Source organism: Pongo pygmaeus, chromosome 19 (genome assembly GCF_028885625.2).
Source record: "Pongo pygmaeus isolate AG05252 chromosome 19, NHGRI_mPonPyg2-v2.0_pri, whole genome shotgun sequence".
NCBI lineage: Eukaryota > Metazoa > Chordata > Mammalia > Primates > Hominidae > Pongo > Pongo pygmaeus.
The window spans coordinates 55044352-55062079 of NC_072392.2; the positions used below are offsets into that span (position 1 = coordinate 55044352).

General features: G+C 41.2%; 1 protein-coding gene across 1 annotated transcript in view; it reads right to left on the minus strand.

Moving 5' to 3' along the window:
• LOC129017031 (gametogenetin-binding protein 2-like) overlaps nucleotides 1-17728 on the minus strand; it is a 114854-nt gene that overhangs the window by 11187 nt on the left and 85939 nt on the right.

Consider the following 17728-nt stretch of genomic DNA (forward strand, 5'->3'; position numbering starts at 1 on the left):
CAGCCTCCCAAAGTGCTGGGATTACAGGCGTGAGCCACCACGCCTGGCAAAAATTTTCAATTTTATAATCTCAAAATTTTTGTTAGTCATTAAAATAAATCAAAGCATTCGGCATCAAAGGATATACAGACACACACTCTTAAGTAATTCATATATGAGAACCAGAATATTAGAGGCTTAAGCTGCTCATTTCATAAGACAGGGGCCCCTTGTAGTATTTATTTTAAAAAGAAATAGCCCCATTCACAAGGGAAAGATAATAATTTAAAAATTAGAAACTAAAAGAAAAATAAAGAAGCCTTAAACCTTCAGTGTATGAATATCTACCATTAAAAAGAATGAGAAATAGACACTCGGGACATCAGACATACTGACCCTTCAAAGGAACATGGATACAAATATGTAACAGCCAATCAGATGGTACTAACACCATGATCCTGTGTGACAGCAAGTAGTGACCAAATCTAAAGAATTCCCAACGTTGTAATATATTTTTATGAATATATTTTATGAATATATTTTATGAATATATTTTCATAAATATATTTTTATGAAAGTTTTTATGTGAGTTACAAAACAGCCCTACTTCAGTTTTACTATTTCTCAGTAAATAAAAATGAAAATAAATAAATGGATAATAGTAATTAAACAGAAAATGAGAAACAAAGTGATAATCACAAAATGTATAATTGGTGCCAAAAATCCAATTAACTAAAGATGTTAAAAATATAAAGAGTTTCCTACAGATTAATTTTTCTGACTAAATGTATACCAACATTCACTATCAATATTTATATATATATATATATTTTTTTGAGATGGAGTTTTGCTCATTGCCCAGGCTGGAGTGCAATGGTGCGATCTCAGCTCACCGCAACCTCTGCCTCCCGGGTTCAAGCAATTCTCCTGCCTCAGCATCCCAAGTAGCTGGGATTACAGGCATGCACCAGCACGCCCCACTAATTTTGTATTTTTAGTAGAGACGAGGTTTCTCCATGCTGGTCAGGCTGGTCTCCAATTCCCAATCTCAGGTGATCCGCCTGCCTTGGCCTTCCAAACTGCTGGGATTACAGGCATGAGCCACTGCAACCGGCCTGGTTTTTTTTTTTTTTTTTGAGACAGGAGTCTCACTCTGTTGCTCAGGCTAGAGTGCAGTGGCGTGATCTCATATATAATGTTTATTATAATAACAGCAAAAGGGGGAAGAGGGCAATGGAGCTTTACAGGAGAACACTGCTTTCTGCAAGTCTTTATCTTTTTGCTGGTAAAAAGTCCTGCCTCAGTGTTGATGCCTTCCGACTCACTGAGGTGGTGGTTGTGGCACTTTCACTTCACTGTTTTTTGTTTGTTTTTTAAGTAGAGACAAGGTCTTGCTTTGGTTGCCCTGGGTGGTCTCAAACTCCTGGCTTCAAGCAATCCTACTGTCTTTGAAAAGGTTGTGATTAAAGGTGTGAACTACCACATCCAGCCATTTTTTACAATAACAATGAAGTTGGCCATATCAATTGACTCTTCCTTTCATAAAACATGGCTCTGTAGCATGTGCTGCTGTTTGACAGCATTTTACCTAGAGTAAAACTTTCTTCAAAATTGGGGCCAATTCTCTCAAACCTTGCTGCCACTTTATCAACTAAGTATAGGGCATATTCTACATCCTTTGTTGTCATTTCAACAATGTTTATGCCATCTTCACAGGAAATAGATTCCATCTCAGGAAAGCACTTTCTTTGTACATCTATGAGAAGATATTCTTTCAAGTTTGGCCATGAGATTGCAGCAATTCAGTCACATCTTCAGGCTCCACTTCTAATTCTAGCTCTCTTGCTATTGGCCACCACATCTGCAGCCTCCATCAAAGTCTTGAATCTCTCAGCCATCCATGAAGGACAGAATCAACTTCTTTTCAAACTCCCGTTCACGTTGATATTTTGACCTCCTCCCATAAAACACAAATGTTCTTAATGGTACCTAGAATGGTGAATTCTTTCCAGAAAGTTTTCAATGTACTTTGCCCAGATCCATAAGAGGAATCACCCTCTATATAGCAGCCATAGCCTTTCAAAATGTATTTCTTAAATAATAAGACTTTTACATCAAATTGACTCCTGGATGCACAGACTGCAGGATGGATGTTGTGTTAGCAGGCATGAAAAGAACATTTTCTTGTACATCTTCATCAGAGCTCCTAGGTGACTATGTGCATTGTCAAAGGCTTACTAATTGGCCTACATTCAATATTGCTGTGTCTTAAGGAATAGGGAGGCCTGAGGAGAGTAGAGAGAGTAGAGAGAGATGAGAGAACAGCCAGCTGGTACAGCAGTCAGAACACATACAACATTTATTAACTTCACCTCATAGTAACATCAAAGGTCACTGATCATACATAACCATAACAGAGATAACAATGAAAATGTGTGGAATATCATGAGAATTTTAAAAAGGGACCAAGAGTCACTAAGTGAGCATACGCTGTTGGAAAAATGAAACCGATAAGACTTGCTTACTCCAGGGTTGCCGCAAACCTTCAATTTGGTAAAAAAGAAGAAAAACCATGCAATTCCTGTGAAGTACAATAAATAGGAGCCCAATAAAATGAGATATGCTTAAGAAAAAAAACAGATATGCTTATACATCTTACTAAAACTAAGTACAGTCTAGCAAGTTAAGATAAAGATAGTAAGCCCTACAACAACCACTGAGAAAATAACCCAAGAAAAATCGTTTTAAAAATCATAAAGAAGGCCAGGCCGGTGAGCCAAACACCTGTACTTCCCAGCACTTTGGGAGACTGAAGCAGGAGGATAGCTTGAGTCCAGGAGTTTGACACCAGCCTGGGCTATATAGCCTGTCACTGCCTGGGCTATATAGCCTGTCACTACAAACAAGAAAAAACTTAGGCATGATGGCATGTTGTTGCGGGAATTCAGGGACCCCGAATGGAGGGACCGGCTGAAGCCATGGCAGAAGAACATAAATTGTGAAGATTTCATGGACATTTATTAGTTCCCCAAATTAATACTTTTATAATTTCTTACGCCTGTCTTTACTGCAATCTCTGAACATAAATTGTGAAGATTTAATGGACATTTATCACTTCCCCAATCAATACTCTTGTGATTTCCTATGCCTGTCTTTAATCTCTTAATCCCGTCATCTTCGTAAGCTGAGGATGAATGTCGCCTCAGGACCCTGTGATGGTTGTGATAACTGCACAAATTGTTTGTAGAGCATGTGTGTTTGAACAGTATGAAATCTGGGCACCTTGAAAAAAGAACAGGATAACAGCGATGTTCAGGGAACAAAGGAGATAACCTTAAAGTCTGGCAGCCTGTGGGCCAGGCAGAAGAGAGCCATATTTCTCTTCTTTCAAAAGCAAATAGGAGAAATGTTGCTGAATTCTTTTTCTCAGCAAGGAACGTCCCTGAGAAAGAGAATGCATTCCTAAGCGGGGGGTGGTCTCTGAAATGGCCACTTTGGGAACGTCTGTCTTTTATGGTTGTAGATTAAGGGATGAAATAAGCCCCGGTCTCCCGTAGCTCTCCTAGGCTTATTAGGATGAGGAAATTCCCGCCTTATAAATTTTGGTCAGACTGTCTGCTCTCAAACCCTGTCTCCTGATAAGATGTTATCAATGACAATGCATGCCCGAAACTTCATTAGCAATTTTAATTTCGCCCCAGTCCTGTGATCTCGCCCTGCCTCCGTTTGCCTTGTGATATTCTACTACCTTGTGAAGCATGTGATCTTTGTGACCCACACCCTATTCGTACACTCCCTCCCCTTTGGAAAATCACTAATAAAAACCTGCTGGTTTTGCGGCTTAGGGGGCATCACGGAACCTGCCGACATGTGATGTCTCCCCCGGACACCCAGCTTTAAAATTTCTCTCTTTTGTACTGTTTCCCTTTATTTCTCAGACCGGCCAACACTTAGGGAAAATAGAAAAGAACCCACGTGAAATATCGTGGGCTGAATTTCCCCCGACAACGTGGCAGTAGTCCCTGCTGCTTGCGACGCTGAGTGGGGAGGATCACTTGAACCCGGGAGGTTGATGTTGCAGTGACCATGACAGTGCCACTGCACTCCAGACAGGGTGACAGAGCAAGACCCTATCTCAAAAATAAAATAAAATAAAATAAAAATGAAAAATAAAAGAAATGAAAATGGTATACTAGAAAGTATCTATAGGTGGTATCCAACTTAAAATCATTCTACTTACAGTTTCTTAACTTTACCACCATGATACAAACCCGATACACATTAGTACTTTATTCTTTGCGATGCTGGGCAGCGGCAGCAAGCCACAACTCCCAGTCAGCCATGCCATCATAAGACTAAACAACCAATGCTTGCTTGACCAGTGAACCATGTATCCAGATGATTTTTCCCAACTGTAGGCTAATGTAAGCATTCTGAGCATATTTAAGGTAGGCTAGGCTAAGCCAAGATGTTAGATAAATAAGGTATATTTCTTTCTTTTCTTTTTTTAAAGAGATGGGGTCTCAGTATATTGCCTAGGCTGTAGTGAAGTGGCTGTTCACAGGTGCAATAATCATGCACTAAAGCCTCAAAATCCTAGGCTCAAAATAATCCTCCTGCCTTATCAGAATGTAAGCTCATCATAACTCAAGAAGCATCTGTACTTAAGATTAAAAAGGTAGAAAACAAAACAAAACAAAACAAGAACTAAGTAGTCATAAGAAAAAAAAACAAACAAAAGGGCAGGCTGCCAACCCAGGACCAAGGGGTAAGGCCATGCCAATGGGCCTAGAGAACAGAATATCAAGCCACAGAGAATTATTTTCAAGTCTCAGAACTGAATGGAATTTGTCCTGCAGACTTACAAACCTGCTTTAAGCCCCTTTTTTCTTCCAATTTATCTCTTTTGGAATGGGAATGCTTCTCTGCCTGTCCCACCATTGCATCTCAGAAATAGAAAACTTGTTTTCTATGTATCACAGGTTTAGAAATAGAAGTTTTTTTTGTATTTCTGTTTGTTTTTTTTTTTTTAAGACAGAGTCTCGCTCTTGCCACCCAGGCTGGAGTGCAATGGCGCAATCTCAGCTCACTGCAACTGCCTCCTGGGTTCAAGCAACTCTCCTGCCTCAGCCTCCCGAGTAACTGGGACTACAGGTGTGTGCCACCACACCCGACTAATTTTTGTATTTTCAGTAGAGACACGGTTTTATTGTGTTAGCCAGGCTGGTCTTGAACTCCTGACCTCAGGTAAGCTGCCCGCCTCAGCCTCCCAAAGTGCTGAGATTACAGGCGTGAACCACCATGCCCAGCAGAGATAGAAATTTTGCTTCAGGATTAACCAACGTCTTAACCCATTGCCAATTCAGACGATTCAGAAGATGGGATTTGGGACTTTCTGAGTTTATTCTATTCAGGTAAGATGTGAGACTTACTTATAGAGTTTACATCAAAATGGATGAACACTTTTGGGGGATATTGGGATACAGTGCATCTATTTTGTATGTGGAAAGAACATAAATTTTGGGGGCACCAGAAGGCAGACTGCTATGGGTTGAATTGTGGTCCCCAAGAAATGTATGTGAAGTCCTTAACCCCCAGTATCTTAGAGAGTAACCTTATTTGGAAAAAGGATCATTGCAAATGTAATTAGGATGAGGTCACATGATGGAGTAGGGCAGGCCCCTAATCCAATATGACTGATCTCCTAATAAGAAGATGGTCATATGGAGACAGAGACAAAGGAAGAATGGAAGGTGAAGATACAAGCAGAGATTAGGGTGATTAAAAAAAAAAAACCTGTCAATCATTGACACCCATCACCAGAAGCTAGGAGGCATGGAACAGATTTCCCTTAAGAGTTCTCAGAAGGATCCAACCCAGCTGATATCTTGATTTCAGAATTGTAGCCTCCTTAATTGTGAGAAGAAATTTCTGCTGCTTTAAGCCACCCAGTTTGTGATATTTTGTTACAGCAGCCCTAGGAAATGACTACAGGGGGTGTATGAAAAATTGGCTATGAGATGTTCATGTTTTAGAATTGGGTGATGAATGTACCCAGGGTGTTTGTTATATTATTGCTTACTGTTTTATATATTTGACAACTGCAGAAAAAAATTCTTTTTTTTTTTTTTTTTGAGATGGAGTCTCGCTTTGTGGCCCAGGCTGGAGTGCAGTGACACTATCTTGGCTCACTGCAAGCTCCGCCTCCCAGGTTCACGCCATTCTCCTGCATCAGCCTCCCAAGTAGCTGGGACTACAGGTGCCGGCCACTATGCCCAGCTAATTTTTTTGTGTTTTTAGTAGAGATGGGAGTTTCACCATGTTAGCCAGGATGGTCTCGATCTCCTGACCTCATGATCCGCCCATCTCGGCCTCTCAAAGTGCTGGGATTACAGGCGTAAGCCACTGCACCTGGCCCAGAAATAAATTCTTAATAAACAAAATAATGTCATAATAAGTAGAGTAAGTATTAAAGTTTTAAAAGCAGAAACAAACAAATTAGAAAACAGTTGAATAAAATTGGAAATAGGCCCCAAAGCTGTTCTTTATATCAGGCATAAAAGAAATTATCAACGCCAGCACAGTGGCTCACACCTGTAATCCCAGCACTTTCAGAAGCCAAGGTGGGCAAATCACCTGATATCAGGAATTCGAGACCAGCCTGGCCAACATAGTGAAACCCCGCCTCTACTAAAAATACAAAAAAAAATTAGCTGAGCGTGGTGGTGGACACCTATAATCCCAGCTACTTGGGAGGCTGAGACAGGAGAATGGCTTGAACTTGGGAGGAGGAGGTTGCAGTGAGCCAAGATCGCACCACTGCACTCCAGCCTGGGCAACAGAGTGAGACTCTATCACAAAACAAAAGAAAAAAATTTTTTTCGTTAAGAGTTTAGATAAAGGAAAAAACTCCATTTAAATGTTTATGTGAAGAAAACCATAATGGATTACATGGCGCAACAACAGTTTCAAAAAATTAAAACCAATTTGTAAACATTAATCATCAGTTACTTATATGCCCTTAAAAAATGATCTATATGCTCCTAGTGTCACATAAGACACGTTAATCTAGGAGTCTACTTCACGCAGACTTTTTGCAACCAACACGCATTCCTTTGTTTCTTCATCACTGTGGAGAAGAGGTGGTACATACAAAAGGTTCTTGATATAACCCTATCAAGAGATTATCACATGGTGTGTTATCTGGGAATTTAAATGGTCACAATTCCAAGATACGTCAATGCTATCAACTTTAAAAAAAAATAAATTTGACCTATAATGGGGGGGCCAGCTGGGGGTAGGGGAGAAAGAGGCAAACTGTGTATCCTGGAACTTTGTAGCTGGAAAAAAATTACCAGCAGCAGCAGCCTGATCAAAACTGCAACTTCTTGCCCACCTGGACAACCCAGCTCTCTTTTCTAGAAATTAGCATCTATGCTCAATTTCTAAGAATGGAATGGTGCCTAGGGACTCATGTTTGCCTAGGTGAAAACACCTTCTAAATCCAGGTGCTTACACCAGAATGGCTCTCCTGGAAATTTAGGACCGAGACATTGAGTCAGTTACCTGTAGGGTAACCTGTAGAATCAGAGATTTCTCAAATTTGACCTGTCTTATTTTGATACCATGTTGCCCAGCAATGTAACCTCCCCTTAAGTATCAGTTTTTGTAAAATCTCCTAATCAATTTCTTATCAGATTATATTATATAAATACCTATCATCTAGAGTACTCCAGAAGCCAAATGAACATTAAAAAAATATATACTGAGATAGGGTCAGGCATAGCGGCTGAGTGTAATCCCAGCATTTTGGGAGGCTGAGGTGGAAGGATAACTTGAGGCCAGGAGTTGACGACCAGCCTGGGCTATACAGCAAGACGCTGTCTCTCTACCAATTCTACCAATATTTAAAAAAAAAACTGGGTGTGGCGGTGGCACCTGTATTCCTAGCAACTTGGGAGGCTGAGGTGGGAGGACTGATTGCTTGAGGCCAGGAGTTTGAGGCTATTGTGAGCCATAATTGTCCACTGCACTCCACCCTGGGGTGATGGACTAAGACTCTGTTTCTAAATAAATAAATATTACAAAAAGAAAAGCACTGAGATAGGCAATGTTGGTAAGTGAGTTTATAGATTTTAATCTCATGAACAATTTTAAGTTAGCTACTATACACTCCCATTTCCAAAAGTTTAGATTGGAATGTTTGCTGCCTTTGGTAGCTAAGAGAAAAGAAGTAACAATGAGAGGTATTGTAGTGCCATTCTTCCACAGTCTTTATCAAATAAATAGGCCTTTGAGTCTTAGAATTGTTGAGATCAAGAAAGCAAATAATATATAAAGTTGACAAGCACAAAGGATACAAAGAGGCCAGGCATGGTGGCTCACGCTTGTAATTCCAACACTTTGGGAGGCCAGGGCAGGGGGGTTGTCTGAATCCAGGAGTTCAAGACCAGCCTAGGAAACATAGTGAGATCCCATCTCTACAAAAAATAAAAACAAAGGTAGCCAGACATCATGGTGCAAGCCTGTAGTCCCAGCTACTCAGGAGGCTGAGGTGGGAGGATCGCTTGAGGCTGGGAGGTCGAAGCTACAGTGAGCTGTAATTGCACCACTGCACTCCAGCCTGGGGAACAGTGAGACCATGTTGGAAAAAAGGAAGAGGGGAGGGGAAGGGGAGGAGGGACCACAAGAAACAAATATAATGAAGAACCGTTTACTATTCCTGAGAAAAAGAGAATAGCAAGTGTGAGAGAATGTGTAACTAGGGTTGGGGAGAAGGGGCTGGAGAGAGAGAGCACACAAAGACAACAGAGAGAAGTCAAATAGGAAATTTCAAAATGAGAATCAGCTGATGAATCAAAAAAAGCAAAAGAATTTTTTTACAGTTAGAATTGCAAGATTTAGCTTTCCAAAATGATTCAATTCTCCAGAAAAGAAAAATTAATTTAAGCACTCATCTAAGTAACTAGTATAAAGTGTCAAGCAAAAATAAACATTTATTAGACATAGACAAATGCAAATATATTCAATGCTTTCCTACAAATGTGAATATCTGGGGCCTTATTATCATCTTGTTAATATATGCCAGTGAACAATGTGTAGACACAAGACTTGTTTTACAAAGAGGGTAATATGTTCCATGAACATAAGCCAGGTATTTAAAACTTAGTGTCTATCTCTTCTTTCTAAGAAATGTTTCAATTAACTCACTGTGTGTGTGTGTGTGTGTGTGTGTGTGTTCTATCTCATGTGGTGGTGATGAGCCTAGTACTTATATTCTTGAAATGGAAATCCCATTCTGATATTTCTTCCTCCCTCTTCTCTGTCACATTAAACTGATAACCAGGCTGGTCAGCTGAAGCTCTTATATATTACCGAATGTCTCTGCCCCGTTGTTCCTACTACTTCAGATCCTCATTCCAGTGTCTGGGACACTGTCAGAGTCTGAATAGATTCTAGGTCTCTTGTCTCTTCTATCTTCCATCTCCCAATCCTCCTTCCCCCGATCCATTAGAATGACAGACCTAAGCATATGCTTTCTGAACATAAAAACCCTTCAATCGGGATAAACTTTAGGCTCCTTAACATGATGCATGAGGAGCTTGAACATCTGATCTTTGACAGTCCCTCTCAGCATTCTGCCTAGCGCATTCAGGGCCCTAACAATACCATCCCTTTCCCTGCCACCATCCCAAATCCCTCCCCCTGCTCACCACTCTCCTTGTTATTTCCCACTTCAAAGCTTTTGCTCCTTCAATCTGTAAAATTAACAGCCACTCATGTGCTCCTTCCCTTCTCCTCTCTTCACAGCCAGCACCTGGAGGTTTCTTACTCTTAGGAAAAACTGCGACCTTTTTAAGATACCTCCTCCCTCTTTCCTCAGTCCTGTTAAAGGTTAGGTGGACATTCACTGTACCTCGAAAATCCTTGCACATATTACTGTTTAACAATCACCGATTGATGCACGTCTATCCACCATACAGACCTGGTACATGTAAGAGGACATGCCAGAAATGAGGACAAGATGAATGGGCAGATAGATGAAACGTTTAGCTTCCCTATTTACCTGAAACCTCATTTTTGGGAGTCCTAAAACCCATAAAGAATATTTAGTGCTTTCAAAAATGTCTTTTACTTGGCCAGGCACAGTGGCTTACACCTGTAATCCCAGCATTTTGGGAGACTAAGGCCGCGGGATCACTTGAGGTCAGGAGTTCGAGCCTGGCCAACATAGCAAAACCCCATTTCTACTAAAAATATGAAAACTAGCCAGGCATGGTGGTCCCGCCTATAATCCCAGCTACTCAGGAGGCTGAGGCATGACTAGAATTGCTTAAACCTGGGAGGCAGAGAGGGTGCACTGGGTCAAGATCACACCACTGCACTCCGATCTGAGTGATGGAGTGAGAATCTGCCTTAAAAAAAAAAAAATTAGCTGGGTGTGGTAGTGGATGCCTGTAATCCCAGCTACTTGGGGGGCTGAGGCAGGAGAATCTCTTGAACCTGGGAGGCGGAGGTTGCAGTAAGCTGAGATCTCAGCACTGCACTCCAGCCTGGGCAACAGAACGAGACTCCAACTCAAAAAAAAAAAAAAAAAAAAAGTCCTGGCCAGGCGCGGTGGCTCACGCCTATAATCCAAACACTTTGGGAGGCCAAGGAGGGCGGATCACGAGGTCAGGACATCAAGACCATCCTGGCCTGTAGTCCCAGCTACTTGGGAGGTTGAGGCAGGAAAATCACTTGAAGCTGGGGAGGTGGAGATTGCAGTGAGCTGAGATTGAGCCACTGCACTCCAGCCTGGGCCACAGAGCGAGACTCCATCTCAAAAAAAAAAAAAAAAAATCTTTTACACAGACACTGAATATACTGATGAAAACTTAACTGCTATCCACTACTATTACTTTTGGAAAAAAATAAGGGGGAGACAGGTTAGCAATTTCTAAGACTTCCATTAGGTTTAATCTTACAATTAGATGATATCATGTTTTTTGATGTTTTTGTTTGTTTCTTTGGCCTGTCATCCTTCCTATACTTATAAACACTCTACTTCAGGGCTATCCAATAAAGAAGGACTATTTAAAAAATACATCTATATATATACATATATATATATATACACACACACATATACATATGATATACTCATCATCTGCTAACTACTGTCTATGGAAACTGTAGCTTTCTAAAATGAATGCTTCCTTGACTCTGAAGAATACAAGCTTCTACCCCAAAAAAGTTCACAAATCCCTTTGTTGCCACAATCTTCACATTTCTGAAAACTTATTAAAATATAATTTTAACAAAACATGTCAGTGAAATGATGAGTTAACACGTTACAGAAGAAAATATTAGCAGTCAAAAATATAAAAATAGGATACAATGATTTAAATTGCACAAAAACTGGCCACTGGCCAGGGATGCTGGCTCACGACTGTAATCCCGGCACTTTCAGAGGCTGAGATAGGAGGATTCTTTGAGACCAAGAGTTAGAGACCACCCTGGGCAACACAGGGAGATCCTGTCTCTATAAAACATAAATAGACCAGGTGCACTGGCTCACACCTGTAATCCCAGAACTTTGGGAGGCAGCCAAGGCGGGCGGATCACTTGAGGCCAGGAGTTCAAGCCCAGCCTGATCAATGTGGCGAAAACCTGTCTCTACCAGAAATACAAAAAAAACTAGCCAGGAGTGGTGACGCATGCCTGTAATCCCAGCTACTTGGGAGGCCGAGGCATGAGAATTGCTTAAACCCAGGAGGTAGAGGTTGCAGTGAGCCAAGAGTGAACCACTGCACTCCAGCCTGGGTGACAGAGCAAGACTCTGTCTCAAAAAAAACAAAAACAAAAACAAAAACAACCAAACAAACAAATAAGTAAATAAAAGGAAGTTAAGCTATGAGGACACAAAGGGATCAGAATGATACGCAATGAACTTTGGGGACTTGGGGGAAAGGATGGGAATTGGGTGAGAGATAGAAGACTACACACTGGGCACAGTGTACACTGCTTGGGTGATGGGTACACCAAAATCTCAGTAATCACCACTAAAGAACTTAGTCATGTAACCAAACACCACCTGTTCCCCAAAAACCTACTGAAATAAATCAAGAAATAAATATTTTTAAAACTGGCCATTATGTATTTAACGACATGTAGAAAATTTAACAGTTTCATTACAGTGAATTCTCTGCTATTTAGATATACAATAAAGATATTCTAGTAAATTTTTTTCCCAGTACTCACAAAATTTCATTTTTTTTCTAAATTCCACAATGTTCTAGCCACATAGGAGTATTTCTTATTCTCTGAACATGCCTACGTACCACCTCTTCCCTTTGCACCTGCTACCCTAGGTTACGTCACTTTCTCTGTCTGGAATTTTTAGTTGATTGTTTTCTGCAAAGGTCAAATGCCTAATTATTCTGCAAAGCCCTAGAAGCTCTTTGTTTGTATGCCTTACTCAATTCCTGAGACAAGAATAATCTCTCATTATTTACCCATAATACTCCATTCAGCCTTATTATTATGTAATATATATTTTAATTTTCATACATTTATTGACTTGTCTTCCTACTTGAGGAGGGGAACCCCCTATTTTATTTATCCTTGAATTCCTGGTGTCTAACACAATGCTTGATACAAAGTAGGTCCATAGTAAATGCCCAGTAAATAAATGTTCCCAAACTTATCCTTTATTACCTACCATCCATTAAGGACTGATGTCTTCAAGCCCATTTTTCCAATCATTCCTGTCATTTCAGAATTGCAAGCCCCATTATTATGCATAAAGAATATATATGAACAAAACCTTATTATTAACGTTTTTTATTTTTTTGAAACAGGGTCTCACTCTGTTACCTAGGCTGGAGTACAGTCACACAATCATAGCTCACTGCAGCCTTGACCTCCCAGGCTCAAGTGATCCTCCCACCTCAGCCTCTCGAGTAATTTGGAAGGGACTACAGGTGAGCACCACCATGCCCAGCTAATTGTTTTTCTTTTTTGCAGCGATGGGGTCTCAGAATGTTGCCCAGGCTGGTCTGGTACTCCTGGGCTCAAGCAATCCTCTCACTTCAACCTCCCAAAGTACTGAAATTCTAGGTGTGAGCCACCACACCCGGTCCATTAACTTTCTTTCTTTTTTGTTTTGTGTTTCTTTGCTTGCTGTTCTTTTTCGAGACAGGGTCTTGCTCTGTTGCCCAGGTGGGGGTGCAGAGCACAGTCACGGTTCACTGCAGCCTCGACCTCTGGGCTCAAGGGACCCTCCCACCGCAGCCGCTTGAGTAGTTGGGACGACAGACACGTGTGCCTCCCCACACCTGGCTAAATTTATTCTTTTTTGTAGACACAGGGTCTCGCTTGTTGTCCAGGCTGGACTCAAACTTCTGGGCTCAAGCGACACTCCTGCCTGGGCGTCCCCAAGTGCTAGGACCACAGGCATGAGCCACTGAGCCTATTCTAACACTAAGTAGAACAAAACAAATCATCAACAACAAAAATCCGACAAACATAAGGCAATCGCATATAAGAAAAGCTATAAAGGAAAGAAATAGAAAGAAGAAAAAAGTAAACTTGATAAACAGATACACCATGCTTCTGGAATATTGTAAAAATATATTCATCCCTAAAACAGTAGTTCACTGTAACTCTAATATAGTCTAAATTGTGCTCTTATTAGTCCTAATGTTCATCTAGAAAAATACATGACAATATTTGTCTTACCATATACTAAAATGTATATAAAGCCATAATAATTTAAAATAGTGCCGCACCAGGATAAAAATAGACACACCAATGGAACACATAAAAAGTCCAGAAACATACTCAAGTATTCAAGAATTTAGTAATGACTCAAACAATATTTCAAATCACAATGGAAAACATACATTATTCAGCAATAGTGTTGAAAAAGTTGACTAACCAGGTGGGAGGGGAAAGTTGGGCACGTATCTTACCATATTCTAAAATTAATTCTAGGCTAATAAAATATTTCTATCTAAATAATCCCTTCTTTGGTCTACCCTCGCTCCTTTTCTACTTCAACACTTTAGTCTTAAAGCCATGAGATGGGGCTGGGCATGGTGGCTCATGCCCGTAATCCTAGCACTTTGAGAGGCCAGAGGAGGCAGTTCACTTGAGCTCAGGAATTCAAGACCATCCTGGGCAACACGATGAAACCTCAACTCTATGAAAAATACAAAAAACTTAGCCGGGTGTGATGGGTGCACCTGTAGTCCCACCTACTTAGAGGGCTAACGTGGAAGGACTGCTTGAGCGCAAGAGGTCGAGGCTGCAAGTGAGCCAAAACTGCACCACTGCACTCCAGCCTGAGTGACAAAATGAGACCCTGTCTCAAAAAAAAAAAAAAAAAAAAAAAAAAAAAGCCATGAGGTGGGTTCAAGCATAGTAATTATCCATGCTGGGGAGGAGGGGGCAGTCCAATACTAGCATAAGAGCCTGAGTAAGGTTGGCTCCCCTAAGGGGTTGGGGATAGGGGTGGGGACAATCTCAGAGCAAGGTGAAAAGATCAACCAAAGTGGAAGCAGTGAACTGAAGCTGAATATCAAATCCCAAGAGGGGTGAAAAGGACTGGCATGCAGGAAAGTAGCAGCAACCCTGAACTGGGTTAGAACAGCAACTGCGTTAGGTGGAGCAGCAACAGAAGGTATGTCAAAACAGGAGAGACTGATCAAGTAAGTAAACTATTAAAAATAGTAAGAGTCAGGTTTCTGTCTGAGAATCATAAATACGGGGGAAAAAATTAAAATGAACGCTGTTTTGTTGGGTTGGATTTGGAGAAGTTAATATGAGCATATGGAGTTCAATATATAGAGATGGATACAGTAATAGAGACGTGAGTGTGTATGTATATTCACATAATGAATCAAATTCACAGTTTGTTTTCTCTTTTTTTGAGACAGAGTCTCATTCTGTCACCCAGGCTGGAGTGCAGTGGCACAATCTCGGTTCACTGAAACCTCCGACTCCCAGGTTCAAGCGATTCTCCTGTCTCAGCTTCCCGAGTAGCTGGGATTACAGGCGTCCACCACCATGCCCAGCTAATACATATATATATTTTTTTGAGATGGAGTCTTGCTCTGTCGCCCAGGCTGGAGTGCAGTGGCGCAATCTTGGCTCACAGCAACCTCCGCCTCCAAGGTTCAAGCAATTCTCCTGCCTCAGCCTCCTGAGTAGCTGGGATTACAGGTGCCCGCTACCACACCTGACTAATTTTTGTATTTTTTAGTAGAGACGGGGTTTTGCCATCTTGGCCAGGCTGGTCTTGAACTCCTGACCTCATGATCCACCTGCTTCGGCCTCCTAACGTGTTGGGACTAGAGGTGTGAGCCACTGGGCCCAGCCAAGTTTTTTTTTTTTTTTTTTTTTGAGGCAGAATCTCACTCTGTCATTCAGGCTGGAGTGAAGTGGCGTGATATTGGCTCACTGCACCCTCTCTGCCTCCAGGGCTCAAGTGATTCTCGTCATGCCTCAGCCTCCCAAGCAGCTGGGATTACAGGCATGCCCCACCATGCCCGGCTAATTTTTGTATTTTTAGTAGAGACGGGGTTTCATTAGCCAGGCTGGTTTCGAACTCCGGACCTCAAGTCATCCCACAGGCCTCGGCCTCCTAAAGTGCTAGGATTACAGGTGTGAGCCATCGTGCCTGGCCCACAGTTTTCTACATAGATATAAAAACAATATAAGATGTGAATTTATAGAAATATGTATCTCTGTAGGAATACACACACACACACACACACAATTTCCTAGCCATGCTGGCTGAGAGTAGCAATAACCCACACCTAGCACCCACTTTGGCTTCTAAATATTATTCTCACCTAAAAGGAATCAAGGCTCCTCAGAGAAATGGTGATTTCAGAACTACAGCAGGAATAATACAAGATGAGCCTAGATTATACTGTTGTGTCAGAAGTAGAGAAATGCTTCTCTGAAATGATAGGTCAAAAGACACAGAAGCCGGCTTAAAGAGGTCCCACCAGGCAAACCTGAGACAGTATGTACATCAAAATAAATGACATTAGTGGAATATGATCCATTAAAATAAATTAGCATAAGTCCATACTAATACAAATAATCAGGGAATAAAGAAAGCTTCACCTTACAGTGGAACGTCAACTGATGAATGTGAAAGAAAAGGTGAAATTAGAAAATCACTACTTGCCATCAATCCTAGTCATAAATTAGGTCAAGAAACATTAATGAATGCTAAAATTAGTGAGGAAAAGGCGCAAGGAACAAGATGTTTATATGCGAAGTACTTCCCCCACAAAATCCATACTGACTATAAAGAGAAAAACGTTTAACCTCACAGTGGAGAAACCTGACAGACACACCTTAACCAAGTGGTCAAGGAAAAGCTGAAATCATGTACCACCTGACAGGATGCAAACAAAAAACACAGAATCACATATGCGATACTCCTGCTAAAAACATAACTGTATTTAATCATGATGAAACATCAGGCGAATCCAAATAGGGGGTCATTCTACAAAATAATTGGCCTGTAATATTCAGAAGTATCAAAGTTATGAAACTCAGGGAAAGATTGAGTTACTATTTGAGTTTTTTTTTTTTTTTTTTGAGACGGAGTCTCGCTCTGTCCCCCAGGCTGGAGTGCAGTGGCGCGATCTCGGCTCACTGCAAGCTCCGCCTCCCGGGTTCACGCCATTCTCCTGCCTCAGCCTCCCGAGTAGCTGGGACTAGAGACGCCCACCAACACACCCGGCTAATTTTTTGTATTTTTTAGTAGAGACGGGGTTTCACTGTGTTAGCCAGGATGGTCTCGACCTCCCGACCTCGTGATCCGCCCGTCTCGGCCTCCCAAAGTGCTGAGATTACAGGCGTGAGCCACCGCTCCCGGCCACTATTTGAGATTTAAAAAGACCAAAGAGGACTGGGCGTGGTGGCTCAGACCTGTAATGCCAACAGTTTGGGAGGCTGAGGCAGGCAGATCACTTGAGGCCAGGAGTTCGAGACCAGCCGGGCCAACATGGCAAGAGCCTGTCTTTACTAAAAGCACAAAAAAATTAGCTGGACATGGTGGTGCACACCTGTAATCCCAGCTACTCGGGAGACTGAGGCACGAGAATCACTTGAACCCAGGAGGTGGAGGCTGCAGTGAGCCGAGATTGCGCCAATGCACTCCAGCCTGGGTGACAGAGCGAGACTCTGTACAAAAAGAAAAAGAAAAAGAAATAAAAAGACCAAAGAGTCAAAATGCAGTCTGTGATCCTTTTGCTATAAAGAATATGTCTACAAAAACAAGAATGGGTTCCAAAGATCAGACAGTAATAATGCATCACTGTTAATTTCCTTATTTTGATGGTATATGGTATATTCCCAGGAGAATATCCTTCTTTATGGGAAATTCTGAAGTATTCAGGGGTGACAGCATATTATATTGGTAAGTTACTCTCAAATGGTTTAGGGAAGGAAGAGTTCTTTTGTACTATTCCTGAAACCTGTTTGTAAGTTTTAATGCTTTTAAAATTAAAAAGAAAAACAAGGTTTTTAAAATTGAACTTCCAAAGCACTAAAAAAAAAATGTGCATTAATATAAAGATTTTCTTTGCACACCATCAAAGGCAGAAACAATAAAGAGCATTTGCGTAAATTACCTCAAAAATGTAAACTTCTGCATTAGAAAAAAATTAACCTGCTAGAATCCCAATAACAAAAACTATGAAGATGTAATAAAATTAAACACCGAACGTTAAACTATGGGGAA